The sequence below is a fragment of the Oryzias melastigma genome, linkage group LG15 (genome assembly GCF_002922805.2).
Source record: "Oryzias melastigma strain HK-1 linkage group LG15, ASM292280v2, whole genome shotgun sequence".
In the NCBI taxonomy this organism is placed as follows: domain Eukaryota; kingdom Metazoa; phylum Chordata; class Actinopteri; order Beloniformes; family Adrianichthyidae; genus Oryzias; species Oryzias melastigma.
In genome coordinates this window covers 20,712,381-20,729,598 of record NC_050526.1, presented here as the reverse complement: position 1 = coordinate 20,729,598, position 17,218 = coordinate 20,712,381, and the positions used below count along the sequence as shown (strand labels likewise).

The window sequence follows — 17,218 nt, the reverse complement described above, 5'->3', positions numbered from 1 at the left end:
GCTCCAGCTTTTTCTTTAACTGATTCTAACATGTGAAAGTCTTGGGCAGAATCCGAACTCTTCCTCTATCCCTACCCTTAAATTCAGCCCTCCAAATGGAGAGTTATGGAAAAACAGTGTCTTCAAATTCAGACGTTACTACCACTCGATGATGTCATTGATAGGGGACGGGCAGCTATGTTAGCTTTTAGCGCTCGGAATTACACAACATTTGTTTTCTAATTTTAAAAAGGTAATGGAAAAACAACAAATCATTACTTACTTTTAAATTTCTATGCTTTAGAGCACACCCATGCGAAGAAAAGCGCTTCTCCTCCGTGGCTCACCCAAACGTCAGAGGGATCAACACATTCCCATCCCCAAGTCGTCATATATTAGCGTTTGGTTAAGGACCCTCCGCGCCACTTTTTAGATGTTTTAGGCGTCCCCAACTCGTCTTTTTTTGACGTGGTGGCTGTTTGTAAAAGAAACTTCAGGATGTGGTGCCGGATGGGGTATCAGATGCGATACTGGACGTGATACTTGACGCGGTCCAGGACCCGCACTGGTACCAGGTAATACTGGACACGAACTAGTACTGGGTTAAAGTTAGGGTACCGTACTGGATTAGGGTACCGATGCGCTCCGCATCCTGGCACTGGACCAGTTCCGGTTCGCAGCCTGGAGGTTAGGGACCCGTGATCTAATCTGTGTCAATTTTTGACACGGAAAGGTCCTCAACTAAACCCCAATATGTAATGAGTTGAGAGTGAAAATGTGTTGGATGGATACAGAACTCAAAGTCCCTTCACTCGACCCAAACTAATATTTTGAACACCCCTTTTCCTTCAGAATTCAGATTCGGCCTTGATGTCCTTTAATTCCGGCCTGGAACAAGCTGCTATTATTGATTTCTCCTTTATGATTAAGTTTCAAATTGTTGGCACTTCTATGAATTAAAAAGGACGCTACCCATATTAACAAATCTGAGTCCATGATTGATCATTTTAACTGGTTTAACTTTTAGCGCAGATTCATGGCCACACATTTTGTACATACATCCCAATTTAAAAACTTGCATAGCGATGCATGAACAAGGAGAGTTTTGAACGTGGAATACCTATAGTATATACCCGCGTTCACATAGACTTTTCATGAGTGAGTGCAGCATTAGAGTTCTTTAACAGTGTCACTAATGCACATTGTGTCCTTCGCAGGCCATGTAGCTTTTAAAGAGCCAGTTAACTTTGCATAATGAGATTTAACCTGTTCTGCAAACCCAAGCGAGGAAGAAAAGACAAAAAGTAAAAATGCAAACCGGCAAGTTAGTGCTCCTTTTGTAATCTAATATTTAAAATATCCGCTGTAGCCTTCATCCCTCACAAGGAGACCACTGCAAAAATGCCTGCTTTCAAACTTGCATTGCAAACAATTTAGCAATTTGCGCCGTTATTATCCTCATTTGCATAAATGAGAGAGAAAGGGAGCACATTGTGTGTGCTTTGATTAAGAGGGAATGTTTGAATGTGGGTCCTCCAGCTTCAAGAAAGATTTGATACTTGAGGGGCTGAAGTGTTTTTGATGGAAACTCCATTAATGATTGATAACAGGAGGAGAGCGGTTATCTCCCTTCTCCAGCACCATCAATTATTGAAACCTCCTTGCTTGCATTTTGGTGGCACATAAAATATCAGTCACCATTTTGAAATCTCAAGCTGATACTATATGCCACAGGAACTTGGATTGTGCATTGATTCCCAAAAAAACTACCTCCCTCGGGGTATTGCATCTGCTCGTTTTTTTGTGCATCTCAAAGTGAATTTATGCTTGGAGATGTCAGATATTGGCAGTGTTGACACTTTGTGCTTCAGCTTCACTTCTATGTGCCCAGACTTGCAGGTTGACATTATCTCAGGCTTAAAAACACACTGGTGATTAAGCACTTGGTCTTCACTCTAGCCTCTGATCCAGCTGGCTGCGTGCTAACACAGTGCAGCACTTTTAATAGCTGGAATGAATCAGTGGCTGTTTATGGTAAGAATCCCACATGCCTCGCGCTGAGTATGAAGTCGATGTGCTGAGTGGATGAAGTGAAGGGGGAGATTTGCATTGCCCTGTGAGTGTGTGCCAGTGCAACAGCGGACATTCTCCGGAGCTAAGTGCTGATTCAAGTCGCATCAAGACGAGCTGACAGGCCTGCAGGCCTTTCCGTGTCAGCGCAAAGGTTCTCATCAGGTCTTGCAGAGAGAATTCTCTCAGAAAGCTCCACTGCACTTCCACACAGCGAGGCTCGAGGAAGTCTTTGTGGTGCATGTGGCATCCACGGAGAGTCTGCCTGTTCCACTCAAAGGACTTCAAAGAGTAGATGTTTTTGGCAAAACTTTCAAGTGAAGCTTTCTATAACTAAGGTAATGATTATTGGGCTGGTTACAAGCAGAGAATGCCTGGAAGCACTACTGCTGAATGCTCCTCTGTTTTTGCATCATCTGAGTGACACCTTCATTTAGTGGTGTCAATAGTGGAGTTATTTATTGGCTACAAAGCCTTGCAGCGCAAGTCTCTTCAGAGGAGCCAGAGAAATTGGATGTTTGAAATGTCAAGACAGAGGAATGTCATAAAAGAGTTAGAGCCAATAAAAGCCATTAAAGTGACACATTTTACCATGTTTTTACTAATGGGTGTGTCTCGACCGTCACTGAGGTGATGAGTGCTGTCCGTCTTATGTCAACAATGAGGTATTCAAATAAAGTATTTCCTGTAAGGGCATGCCAAAATATCCATCTCCATCCATATCTCACCAAGTATTGATCATTTATTTTTGTTTGAAGAGGCTGAAAAATTTTGTATTTGTCATCCTTTGGTGAGACGTTCCTTTGGAGGTAGATGGGGCGTTTCAAGACTGTCGCAGCCACCAATGTGCCTGGCAGCTACTGACTTTCTTTATTTTTTTCTGTTGTTTACAGCAAATTGCACTAAGTAGTGGCACTACTTTTAATGTTTACTATTGTTAACAATTAATGTAACAAATAATTTCAATGCAATTGGTGTCAATGCCAGTCAAAGACATAAAGTGTCTATTATTTGTTGCACAAAATAAGACACAAGTTGTTTATTATTATTATTGTGTTCAAGCTACAAAATAAATAGGGATATATTTTCCAAAAAAAGATGTTTTCTTTTATATAATGTAAGTTGTTAAAGGCAATTTTTTTGCCAATTATTGCAGTATCGTGAAATCATCGATATCGTGAGCCATGTATCGCGAGGTACCCAGTGATTCTCAGCCCTATTTCCTCTTAGCTGCAGTGGTGAGGCGGTTTGTAGTTGGATTTGGAGATTAATACGAGCAGCACAAAGAGATAAATTTCACCGTGAGCTTTGTGTTTGACCTTTTGAATGCCGATAATGATGCCAGAGACGGATGCATTTCCGCCTAAGTCGCACGGCATCGCGCCTGAGTTTAGACAACGCCATCGCTAATAGAGCACACTCATGTGGGGTTAACAGGTCCACGCCATAACTCATTTACAAAAGGGACAGTGTGTGTGACGCTGTCAGAACACAACATGCTAAAACGTGTCAAAATTCTTCTGCACACGCACACAAACCGGTACCTGGTGCTCATCTGTAAATGGAAATAAAACGTGTTTGCCTGCCTGTCTGCAGGTCTTGTCTCCCTGTCTGTGGTTGCACCTGAGAGCATCAGCAGGGTTATTAGACTGGCCCTATGGCTGTCGCTGATAAGGCCTGTATGGGTGCTGCTCCTGACAGAACTGCCTGCCTGCATTGCAAACACTAGTGGCTCTGGCCAGGGGATTACTGTCTTCTGCCATTTCTGCTGATGCCTTTCTTTATGTTATCCTCTCCAGTCAGATGTGCTGCATTTGAATAACTTGCCTGATGTTGTAGAAATAGAACTCCCTGAAATCTCCACCTGCATATAAATGAAGGGACGCGGGCAAAGGACGCCTGTAAGAAATCTTCCTGCATCTCCATCTTCTCTTCCCTCCTGCAACTGGCCATAACTGGTTATTTACATGCTCTGTCACTTACTGGGCGGAGTGATGCTGATGGGTTAGGATGCTTGCTAATCCACTCTCCTGCTGTCATTAATGAGAAGCAAACAGACTATTACCACCTCCTCTCTCTGCTCATCATAAGCTTGCCTGAAACGGCGCACACACACACACACACACACACACTGCTGTGGATGGAGAGTGCCTCTTGTTTCTTTAGCACTGCTGAGTGGAGCCCTGCTTTGGTAATTGATCCTGCTCAGTACATGGTGAGGAGGCAGGCAGAGAGAGGGAGGCAGGCCCTAAGTGTTGTCAGTTTGCTGCATTAATTTTTCAACCGTGGCCAGCGAGGCTGGAGGGACGAGGAGGGGCCTGCTGCAGAGCTGGCTGTGAGGAAACATACTGTATGTGACGCTGCCCACACTCAGATTGCTGTTGATTGGTGCTAAAAAAAGTTACCCTTTGTGAGTCTCAGTTATGATTCAGCTGATTCGTCTATTTGCTCTCAGCCTCATGCCTGTGACAAATCTGTCTTACTCCGGCTCTTTTCCTTCTGCGGCTCATGAATAGCCCTTTGGGGGTTTTGTGACTTGTGCCTTTGTCAGGGGGCTTTTTTAACCTATCAGATGGTGTACAATATGTGATGGACAGACTTCACTCTGGTTTTGACTCACTAATGATGTCCCCAAATCAACTAAGAGATTGAAATTGGTAAAAAGTCGATTAGATTACTCCGTTTTCAGTTGTAAAAATTGCTATTATTACTTCTCTGTTCCTCACAGCTTTCCCTGGTGATCTGTGTCAAAATACTCACCCCCTGTAATTGGTGGCTGCTCGATCACAGCGCAGGTCAGCAGCTGCAAAGGAGTGATTTAAATGTCCGTCAGAGCCATGCTATCGAACACTTCCATGAGTCATTAAGAGCGGCTCACAGACACGGTGGACGTCACCGCTGACATTTGTGCAGATGTGACTCACAATTTCTTGCGTTTATTTAATTCTTTGTAGGCAATTTGAGCATGACACATTCGATGTAGCTTTTCCTCAGCTCGCCTTCTGCTGAAGTGTAGCTCCTCGTCACAGACGTCACAGAGAGTCTGTAAAACGGCTGGGTGACGATGCGATGTTTGAATTGCACTGAGAGTGCGCTGCCTGGAGGCTGCACAGGAGTGAAATCATAATCGTTGCAGTTGTAGCATCCAAGTTCCACTCTGTCAGAATGGATTAAAAGCTGAAGATAAATATCCTGTCTTCATTTTTACACATGAAACTTGAGTATTTAAAGATCTGCGAAGTCCTTAAAAATGACAATAATAAAGCTAGATATGACTTATATTATCTATAAAACAAAACAGTTCCACTCATTATAAAAATGCATAAAAACATGTAATTTGTCTGTTTAACCCTGTACATCCCACTAAACTGACCCAAAAAAAACAAACAGTTTTTAAAACTTAAGGTTTTTTTTAAACCATTTGATGAAAAAATATTGAATATTCAGAAATAAAGCACCTTATTTACTCACTGACTCAAACTTGATCCACCTATTTTTAACATTGTTTAACTGTTTTATAAATAATGAATAATCAATAAATTTTGCATTCTTCAAATTAGGGCTGGATTGACAAAATCAATTAATCAATCTGAATCGATCGAAGCTTAAGAGATCAATAATCGATCCATAAAAGTAGGGATTGAGCTAACGCATAATGCTAAAATCTGCTAGCTTGATGCTAACATATAAGCACAGGCATGAATTCTCCAAACTCCTTTAAGGAAATATATTTTTCAAAGTAACCATTTTGGGTCTAAAGCACCATTTTTCCGCTCATACTTTCTTCTTCTAGAATAAGGTGTAATGCTGTAGCGTGTTCGCCACCTAGTGGCCAAACTGAAACGGAGATTCTGAACAATCGTTTGACCTCCATATGAGAATTCATGTAACATGGTATTAACAATCTCATTATTATTTCACTAATACATTTTACAGTATGTGAACTGTATCAGATTAATATGAAAATCTTTAAAACATATATGGATTATTAATTTATTTCTAAATGTCTAAATGTGTAAACTGAATTGAAATGAATTGAATTGAGAGGATCAAAAGAATCGGAAATCCAGGCTCTGATGAATCAAATAGAATCGAGTTGATTCTGGAAATTTTTGGTGATACCCAGCCCTCCTTTAAATACAGCGACTACTACTAAAATTGACAAAACTTTTACTGCCTAAAGTGTTAATGAGGTTTATGGAAGCAGCCATTTTGAAATGAGCAGGAAAAACCTTTCCACTGCCCCTAGTGGATTAATAATGAACTACAGGGCAGAAAATTTAGACGAGATTATATAACGGATTTTTTTAAGGAAAGTTTGGCAGCATGGCATCAAAAAGCATGTATCAAATACGATACAAATGCAGCTAAGCTCAAATTTGACTTTCTTTTTTTTGGAAAATCTTTAAATGTCTTTAGCACCAGCCTTTAACAAAGACTTTCTATTGTCGATTTTGTAGTCTGAGATAACCCTGAGAGCATCAGACACAACTCAGACCACATCAGACGCGTTTCTCTGCACACAAAGTTCCCCTTTCTGGAGAACAGAAGAGTTAATGTGCGAATGTTCGAGCATTTCCATGACAGATCAAGCAAACTTGATAATGAAGTCATTGTTTCATCATTTTGTTTAGGCTCAAAGGGGAAATCCTAAAAGTGAACAAAATCAACAACACATTGTAAAAGACTTTTGTGCAAAGAAGCTTTGAATTTTTTTAGGCATCCGGCTGAAATCATTTTAGAAAAGTCCCCTTTTTTAATTACAAAAGCGCTTAGATTTGGAGTTTACCCTCAATGTTGCAGCACACATTGTAAACAAGCGGGACTGGCCAAAGATAACCTCTGTGATTTACAGTCTGTCAGGTCACGCAGGTGAGAGTCCTCACTGCTTTGTCCCATCCAACAGGTGTGTTTTCTCTCCCAGGTGTGACGCCTCTCCACCCCCCCTTCCCCATCTCCGATCCTTCTTCCCTTCTGCCAGTTTAGCTAGCCAGGACAGGCCTTATTTCTCTCCAAAACCATGATTGCATTCTTGAGCTATTCCTGCCCCTCCTTCAGAACAAGAGCTCTCCGCATCTCTCTCCCTTTCAAGCAGAGGCTGCCGGGCGCATTTCCCCTTTGAAGATGTAATCTTGGAAAACACAGAGACATCTCCGGGATTATCTTAAATGTCTTCAGTATGTCAACAGCCTAGCCCTGTTACACAGCAGCTTTTGGCCGTTTAAGGGGTCGGCTGGGATGACAGCAGAGGAAAATGCCGCGCGGGAGAGGCAGTCATGAGGTCAAACCTGCTGACTCCGTTCAGGTTCCAGACTCTCCCTGTTCAAACTGGATGTTGAATGATACAATGGGTTGATGTGCTTCCTCTTGTGGAGGGGCTGCTGGGTTTACAATCCATGAAGACAGAGAAATGCTCAGGAGCAGATGCTGTTTGTAGGTAAAGTACAGAACACTTTAGAAAGGTGGCAAGTGAAAGACTATTACAAATAAAAAGGATCAAGAACAGTTTTATTTTGTCAATAGTTCTTTAAAGTCCCACAATAAGGATATTTTGATCTTTTGTAAAATGGTTCCCAGGAGTCTATTAATTATGTTTATCCTTGTTTTAGGCGAAATCCAAACACTTGTGTCATTTTCTAGGACATAGAGCAGCAGGAGTTCATCAGAAACTCACCACTGAGTTGTGGGTGGGACTGTTGAAAGTTAGCTTTAACTGATATCCCATCATCCCTTTGTTTGCACTCTCTCTTGCTAGTTTACAGCCTCAGACAACCCCAAGCTAACATTACCGGTGCAACAAAAGTGCTGAGCAATATCGGAGCTATCCAGCTGTAGAGTTCTGAGCCAAATGTCAACTCAGATTAGGAAAATGAAAACGTAAATAGATCTATTTGTCTGCATGTGGAAGGATCAGAATGGAGGTCCGCCCATTTCAATTTCTATATCACAACTTTGAGGTTTTTCAAACATCATTTGCTCCTTATTCTTCATGATTTGAGTAAATAAATAATCAGAAATACATTTTTAATGTGAAATTATCATAAAAATACCACAATCACGTAAAAAACACACAAAAAAGTTATTGGAGTGGGTCTTCGAGTGTTTGCAATGCCTAAGAAATGCTTGTATTGATGATTTCTTAATCTTTGTCAATAATTATACTAATATTGACTCAAAATTGGGGGGCAAAGCTTTTTTTTTTTTGGCTATAGTTCCCCCCCTGGAACAGTTGAAGATCTTAACTGAAAGTACAAAATAATACAAGTTGACAAATTAGATGCACATAAGTGGGCACTCCTTTAAAAGGTTCATGACTTTGTAATCATATCAGATGTTATTGAGAGGAGATTTTTTTTGTAGGAAGCGCTTGGAAGCTAAATCACAGAGAGCCCGCCTAGGGAACACATTGTTATCGTAATTACCTGCTGAGCAGTAACTTCAAACCCAGCGTCGTCGACGCCTTGCTGCCCTCTTCCCTGTCTGCCAAAGCTGTCTTGTGTGGGCTGCAGCCTGCTTTGACATCTCTGTGCTTTGCTCCGACTGTGTTTTCTTTCATTCCTTCCCCCCTCCCAATTCTCTTTCCAGCCATGAGCGCAGAACTGCAGGCCAAACACGCAAATATTGTTTTGGTGAGATCAGGCTTGCAGATTGAGGACGGGCTTGCGTCAGTGTCTACGTGCGGGCGATGGCAGGCTTCGGGGTCACTCTCAGGAAACGACACAAAACGGAGACCTCCTCTTTCAGACAACACTCCTGACGCTCAGGGCACGCGTGCTTGAACTTTTTTTTTTTTTATTCCTTTTGTTTTTCAGTGAATGTGAATGAAAAGCAATGCCGGGTTTTTCACTGATGGCATTTAAACGGGAGTAAATGACAGTTGATGATATCAGAGCAGGAGAGAGTGATAGAGAAGGATGAACAGCTCATAGAGGGAAGAAACACTTGACCTGTTTGTTTTGGAAAAATTGTATTTCTCCAGCTAATTTCCTTCTGATAAATATCTGACAGCTCATTGTAAAGTGTTTTATCTTGGCTTAAGGAAAACCTTTTCTCTGGTCTCCGGTCGATTTGAAAGACTCCACAGCTGCTCAAAATTACCCCCCCTCCTCCTGTTTTTTTTTTAAATAGCTTTTCTGTTTGCATAAAGGTAATCAATTATGTACAATACATTTGCTGACTGATTTTAGATTACCACGGGCTTTCTCCTCGTCTCTTCTTCCTCCTTCTGGGTCCCTACCTTTCCAGACATGCTGCAATTTCTCCCTCACATCATTGACTGCTGTTGGCTGTGCAGGGGGGGATTGATTTTTACTGCGCTCGCCCTCTCTGGTTGAACAGTTGATGAGTTGTGTTAAGACACTCAGGGACAGGCCTGTCTGTTTTAAGGAGATGAGGTATCCTTTTATAGCTGCCCTTGTATAAATACATATGTACCTTAACTGTACACATGAATATGTTGATGAGTCTGTGATCACAGCAGCCACCTGAGAATGGGAATCTCCCCCAGGTGGCTAAAATAAGCGATGTGTTCACTTGAATGACTCGGTAAAGAAATTTGTCTCATCTCAGTCAAAAGAGTTCGACGTGACTGAAGGATCTAGAAAGAAATGCCAATGGTGAGGGTAAAATAAGAGACTACTGGTATGAGTAGAGAGTTGGCAGGAAGTTCAGACAGATTGGCCAAACATTTCACACAGAAACTGACAAGCTTTCTGAAGCTTCAGTCACATTGACAAAGGTTGACCTGTAGGGGTGTTATGGGTTTTTAGGTTGTCCACCCCCATGGAGGGTCATAGATAGGTGCAACCGCATGGGAGTGAAGATGTGTCTTGCAATTCCCCTTGTGGCTCATACACCACCTCAAGGGACTTCATGAAATTGGTACGTATGATTGTCGTGCTTGTGGTTAGTGTATCATGAAGTATTTGGTAGACGAATGTGTCAGGAGTGCTCCGTCTCCCCCTCTGCTTACTGGCGGGAGCCATCTCCAGAGTACTGACTGCACTACATCTCCCACCAACCCCAACGCACCGTTCCTGGATGCTGCTCAGATGTCTTCAATCTGACAATCACCCACCTGCTTCTTAAGCAGCAAACAGAGCCTCATTCTATGTGAAGTATTGTTTGCTGCCTGCCCTGACCCTCGCCTGGACTCTGACAGCTCTGGTCTCTTTTCGGATGATCCCATAAAAACTCTGATTTACTTCACTTAGCCTTTTCCAACAATGGTGGCGGTTTCTTGAGGATGTTTTCCTGACTGTTTGAAGTGCAGCGAATGGTTTCCACCCACCTTCGAATGGTACCATACGATATGATTTTGTAAATTTGTTGTGTTCCCTACTTGTTGTTATTTGTTATTTACTCTCCACATGCCTTTTATGTAAAGCTAATTAGCCATCAATACTGAAGTCGTGCTGCTCGTATAATGCGATCTGCAAGGTCAGCCGTGTCTGTATGCTCTTCAAAAGATGAGTAAAAAAAACTTTGCGTTTAATTCTGCTTGTTACTTTAACTTTAACCTATATTAATTTTTCAATAAATTATTGAAAATTCCTAAAACAGTTCAAAATCGTTTATGGATTGCTGTTGATTCATCTAAAATAATACATTTTTTTACCCCATCCTCTAATATCCCGAAAGACAGAACTCTCAATCTTAACTGGGCAAAAGTTTGTGCAGACCTTTCGCTGCTCCTTTCACATTATTGAGGATCACATTGCTTAAACTCCATCTGTAGCCCACGTCTCAAGTGGAAGCAATTTTCTTCTTGTCTAGTGTCTCTCATGTAGTCTTTGAAATGAAATTCAGCTGCAGGTCTAGATGTTCTAGTGCATTTAGTTTCTCATAAATGTTTGCATTCCTCAGTGATTGCTCCTTATGGTTTCCAAATCGCAGAGAAGTGTGTTGCCTTTAACCGCCATTAGTCTTCTTTTTCAGTCTTTGGATATGCAGGTCAATGTCATTTCAGAGTATCAGAAAAAATCACTTTCATTGTTGGCAACTGAGAGAAATGTTCAACAGAATCAATTTAAAAGTGCTGAGAATTATCACAATAAAGAACTTAACATATGGCGAGCTTAATAGTTTGATACGAGCCTTTTCTTTTTTAACAGTCACCCTTACACACTACAGACACTGACATTCTTCATTGGGTCCATTGGTGCGTGATATAGCTGGGTGATATCAACCTAATAGGCTTACCTGTCAGCACTGTATGGGACTTAAACCCTGTAAATTACATTTTTCTGCGACACCTGCTCGCCTCCCCGCGTATTTATGGCTCTCTCCTCTGCCCTGTCCTCTTCTTTTTTGGCCTCTGTCCAAAATCAACCCCCTCTTCTCACAAAATGTTTCGTGGTACGTTCCCTTCTTCCACTGGGTTGAATGAGTGAGCAGGTGTTATGTTGTATGAGGGGCCCCGATTGCTTTCATGGACTTTCTTCCTTTTTGAAGCATATTTATATATATTTCCCTTAAATTTCATTGATTTTACTCGATGTAAGAAAAAAACTTTTTATTTCTTTTTTAGAGGATCTTGACAGATTTATATGATTTTAACCATAACAAACGTATGCTACATATAAAAAATAACTCAAAATGCAAGTTTTATATGTATATATATATATATATAAATATTAAATAGGTATGTTAATGGATGATAAAAATATTGGGAAGATATCTCTTTTTTTTAAAGATCTTCACCGAAAACGTGTTTATTGTTTACAATATTAATATGTTTGCTGGAAACAGATACTCAGGTGACCTACGATGCTGCAGTGTTACAGCCGCCTTATCTGTTTAAATGAATTCATTTCTAAATAATTAGTGCTTCCCCTAAAACGCCTCAGATATACTCATGTTTCAGAGGTGTTGGATGGACGTAGTGAGACTCCTGTTGCTCCTGTATTGTAAATTTTAATCAAACAAATTAAAATTTGAATTGAGAAGAGAGGGTTTCACTTGTGGTTTGGTGTCAAATTTGATTTCATTTTCTCTGACTGTTTTGATTGATATTTTAAATTACTCTAATTATTTGTTGGATTTCCTTGGAATTCATGACAGTCTTAGCTTCATGCTGCTGCCTCCACAAGGGGATCCAAGTCTTGGGCCGAATCCAAATTTTTTCCCTACTCCTACGGCTTTCCTCTGCCTCTACATTTAGCCCTCCAAACGGGAAGTTATGGGAACATTTTCTTCAAATTCGGACATTACTACCACCCGATGACGCCATCAATGATCCCCAGTTAGCTTCATTAGCACGGAGCTGCTAGCGCTCGGAAATGCATAACAACATTATTTCTATAACTTTGAAAAGTTTACATTTAAATGTAAACTTCTGTGCTTCATAGCACACCCACGTGAAGAAATACATTTCTCCTCCGCGGCACAGTATAACGCAGATCCTCCTTTGTGGTGAGGGTTGGCCCATAAAAAAAAAACATTTCGGACTACCCTACCCCTTTAGACACCCCTACAACTGGAGGGGTAGGGAGAAGCCACAGGAGTTGGAGAGGAATTTAGAACAACGATGCCTTATGCTATGGTCACAAATTCAACTGGGAAGATACCTGCTAAATCTTCAAGATTTCATGCCACAAACCAAGTTCCTTTAGAAAATCATTGGCGTACTCATGAACGTAGACGGTGGCAGACAGCCGTGCAGAATATCCCAGTCTTTTTATACACCCGGACTACTGGACGTTGAAAAGTCCGTGGACGTCCACTGACCTATGTCAATTTTAAGAGAAAAATCGTCCAGTTTCTGTCAAATTTAAAGTTTTTCACTAAAACATCCACAGCTTATAAGAATGTGACTGCCGCCTCCCGATCACAAATGCCGCCGCGCAGCCACCTACCTAACTTACTGACAAGCTTGGTGTCATTTCGGGACATGTGACCATAGTCCTTGCAAGAAATATATGCAATTCAATTGAATTTGTTGTTCTAAAATATGAATTTAAGTCACTAAATTTCAACAGTTAGGTGAATCTACTCAGATTATGTAAGATTTTAACACAAGTTTATTGTGGTACCCTCAAAGAGAATATAGCCAAAGAGTATTTGCTAAATGTTTAGCCAACTATAAAGCTAGTATGAAAACAAATAAGCAATAAAAACAACATTGAAACAATGTTTCATTCTGGAAGATTGAAACATACAGGCGCTACAAGCGCATCAAGGAACAGACAGGAAACGTGGTAATCCCTAAGGCTTTGGTGTCTTTGTAGGTTTTGGGGCCATACTGGATTTGTATCAGCCTGTGAAGGGGCAGCAAAGCTGTAAACAGCGAGAAGAGACAGAAGAGACTAAGGGGTGCATTAAGACAGTGAATCTCACCCCTCGGAGTGTAATGGACTCGGGGTGAGGACTGGCCAAGCACCAGGCTGCCGATAACCTTTGGGAAGGACATTGTTCCTGCGCGTTGGGGGGTGGGGTTGCACGAGTGTGTGCGTGCTGGTGGGGGGTGCTCACACAAGTGTGCTGCATTATACAGAGGGTGAATGGTGGTGCAGTTGTTCATCGGTTCATTGGCTCTCTTGCAGGGTTAGGAGGTAGAGTAAATGGGGCAGTATAGCAAAGTCCCTCCTGGTTTCCTCCATACATTTTTCAACATCAGGGTGTATTTTTCTCTGATGCATTTGTCCTCTGCCTGAACCAGGTTCTCCCTTGCATTCCATTAAAATGAATCTAACAGCCTTTTTTCTGTCTCCTTTCTCCTCAGATCGTCCCTCAAGGAGAGGTTGGAGAGGGGGTGTGCAGGAGGAATACATGAAGGGTGGGACAGAGAACGGGGTGGCAACATAGGAGCTAAAACACTTGAGGTCACACAGGTAAAATGATTATTTTGTGTGTTTTATTTTCAACGTTTGCATCCTCGTTTTTTCTTTTTATTGTCTTGTAGCTGGTATATAAAGGCAGAGTGAGGGAGAAATGAGACTGATTTTTATTGGGCCCTCTTGGGCTGGTGGCCCAGGAAAAAACTGGGAACAGGGCAGTCTTTAGCTGCTCTTTATAGAAAAAAAAAGTTGTGCAGGATCCTGTTTGGCTCAATCCAGCTAGGCCCTGCCCAGACCTCTGCAGCCAGTGTCAATACTTGGAGAAATGAACCTTTAATGATGTGACTCCAGAAATATTCACTCTTTTTCCCCCTCTTTTAAAAAGAGACTTGAAAACTGTTTTTTTTAATCCTCTAGTAGAATTTTGTCAACCGTCAGAACTACACAAAAATCTTCTATATGCTACACATTTAACAATTGTGTTCATTTTGTGTAATCAATAAAATGTCAGTTCCAGTTCACTTTACGCTCTTTTGTTTCTTCTAACAGATTCTTTGCTACCAGGGATTAGGGCAGATGACCGGAGGGCTTTAAAGGGTGGGCGGGGGCAGATCAGGGATCAAATAAATAAATAAAGGGCTTTGCTAATCTTTCTTAAGGCAGTGTGTATCTGTGTGGCTGGCTGTTTGTGTGCATGCAGTTTTTAGGGAGCATCTGTCCCGCACTCGTGTGGCGTTTTATGTCTGTGCAGACTGACAGATAGCGTACAAACACTCACGACAACTATCAAGGATCAGCCAGAGTGATTAGGACTTCATTGCACAGAAAGTGACAGGTTTATCTATGCACGCATCATGTAATGCACATGCAAAGAGAAAAAATCATTTTTACAGCCTTCTCTTTGCTGCTCCCGTCCCCCAACCGCATTGGTCATCAACTTATATCTGCTAACAATGTTTAATACCCTGCTAACACATTAACACAGTGCTCCAGCCGTTGATCAAACAACTCTGTGGTTGAGGTGGAATTTGGCCAGCCATTCTCAGTATTGTAGATCTCGTTTGGCTTAATGAGTTTGGAAAGCCTGTCGGTGCTGGGACTGCGCTACAGGCTGTTTACAAAAAAGAATGTTCCTCTAGTTTTAAGTGGATGCGGGACATGATCGCACAAAATGTGTGTTTTGATCGATGAAGGTGAGATCCAACAGAAGAGCTAAATTATTTGTTCCAGTTATAGCTAGAATTAATATTACTTATCTTTATGTTATTGTTGCAGAAAATAGAAGTCAAAAGTCGTGCTTTCTTTTAAACAATGACTTATTCCAAAACCATGGATGCATTTATGCATCCCTTGTGGTGATGATGCTCACGCTGGTTATCATCTTTAAACCTACTTTCTCTAGCTCCCTTTTCGGGGGGGGAACATGTGCTGCAAGAAGCATCTCACAAACAAGCAGCGGTATAAAGTGTTGAGAGTGGGAGGATGAAAGAGAACATTGTCTTTTCCTCTCCAGCTTAAGGACAGAGCAGAACAGGTTGTGTGAGGATACTTGCCTTCCCTAACAATGTCTCACTTCGCCCCGGGGCTGCCCCTCCTTCTCTGATGCAGCTGAGCGTTCTGTAGAGTTTGAAACTGTACATTCCTCCTGCACCAGACTCTGTTCCCATGTGCACGGAAGTTTGTAAAGTAACAATGCAACTTTGCTACCAATTGAGATAATTGTTGTATTAAATTAGAGAAGAAGTTTATTAAAAAAAACATTTCCTTCTCTTTAACAGTTTTTCCTTTATAAGTGAGTTTGAGTCATACAGGAAAAAATGCCTCATTCATTATAGCTACAGCAGCCAACAGAGGACAAAAAGACATAAAGTTCAGGACTTGTTTTACTGTTATCCGATGACCAAATTAATACGTTTGATCTCCTTCCCATACGCTTATCTTTGCCTTTAATCCTGTTTATTAAAAAGTTGGTCATTTAAAGATCTACTCCAGTCATCTTTTGATCTGCTTTAAAAGTATTCCCAGTGTTTTTCCTAATTATGATTCTGACGTTTTTAGCCAAAATAATTAAAACAAAAAAGCAAAAAGCCTTCTAAGACAGTGGTCCCCAAAGTTTTTCAGGACTCGAACCGGTTTAAATTAGACTATATTTTCACTGACTGGTGCGAACTTGGCAGAAGTTGGCATCTTAAAGCTTCCGGTTTCTGAAAATCTGTTTTCAAAATAAAATGCTTCTACATGAAATTTTGTTCAAAAAAGTCTAAAAATATCAGCAGATTTTTTTTATTTATTTTTATTTTTTTTACAGATGATGAAAATTCAATGAAGCAAAGTTGTTGATTTGTGGAATTTTTTTTCCTGATTTGTAAAAAAAAAAAAAAAAAATCCATTAAGGAAACATTACATTTCTTTTCTTTTTCTTTTTTTTTTTTTTTTTTTTTTACCAAAGATTGTCATTTTAACTCCTAATCCGGGCTCTGTTTACCTTTCAGAACCAAAAGATTGATCATATTTTGTCTTAACATAAATCCTCATTCATTTGTTATTTTTCCAACACAAAGGAACATTTTTTGTGCTAAAGTTTCTGAACGGACGCCTCCCTAATTCAGCCTTGCTGTAGGAAAATGTTCAAATTTTCCTTTTACAAGTTTTCACAAATCAGCAACTGTATTTGATTGAATCTTTATTCTCTATAAAATGTTTGCGGCTGGTTTGAACTTTGTGTTGCAAATGTAGGCTAACAACTGGAGGCTAGCTAAAGCTACGTTCAACTTTGAAGGTGTGATGAATGAATAAAGCAAAACAAAGTGACGCAACCGTTCTAAAATTATGATTTTGTAGATATAATCTAAAAATGAATCCACCGTGTCTCCAACCTTATTATATGAGTGTGAAACCTAGTCTGTCACCACATATTAGACAGAGCGGCTTCTGCTACATGAGAACAACACATAGCATAATTCCATATGTGGAGGAAGACTCCTAGAAGTTTTATTGTTCTTTAAGTGTCGAAGGCTCTTTTTCAGTTTTCTCACTGGCTCTTTTCTCCTCAAAGAAACTTTTGTGAGGTTTTTGTTTTTGTTAGCTTTTTAGCTTTGGGCTACTAGCTTAGGAATCCAGGTAGCCATGCAGCTAGCCACTTTAAGTCACATGACCAAAACGGATGTTGTGATGTTTTCCAAAATAAAACTTCCTTCAGGATAAAAAACAAAACAAAACAGAAACTAATCTAAGCAAGCACATGTATTTCTTTTGTGTCTGTGGCCACAGACTAGTTTGTAGCACAGGGGTTGGGGACCGCTGCTCTAGGACAGTGGTCCCCAACCACCGGGCCGCGGACCGGTACCGGGCCGCAGACCCATTGCCACCGGGCCGCGGAAGAATTTAGGGAC

The 17,218-nt window shown here is 40.9% G+C and overlaps 1 long non-coding RNA gene across 1 annotated transcript in view; it reads left to right on the top strand.

The window, feature by feature from the left end:
- LOC118599705 overlaps positions 1-17,218 on the top strand; it is a 43,991-nt gene that overhangs the window by 13,626 nt on the left and 13,147 nt on the right. Inside the window, exon 2 of the long non-coding RNA XR_004949160.1 lies at positions 13,772-13,880. This is a non-coding gene — a long non-coding RNA (uncharacterized LOC118599705). The remainder of the gene's footprint in view (positions 1-13,771; positions 13,881-17,218) is intronic.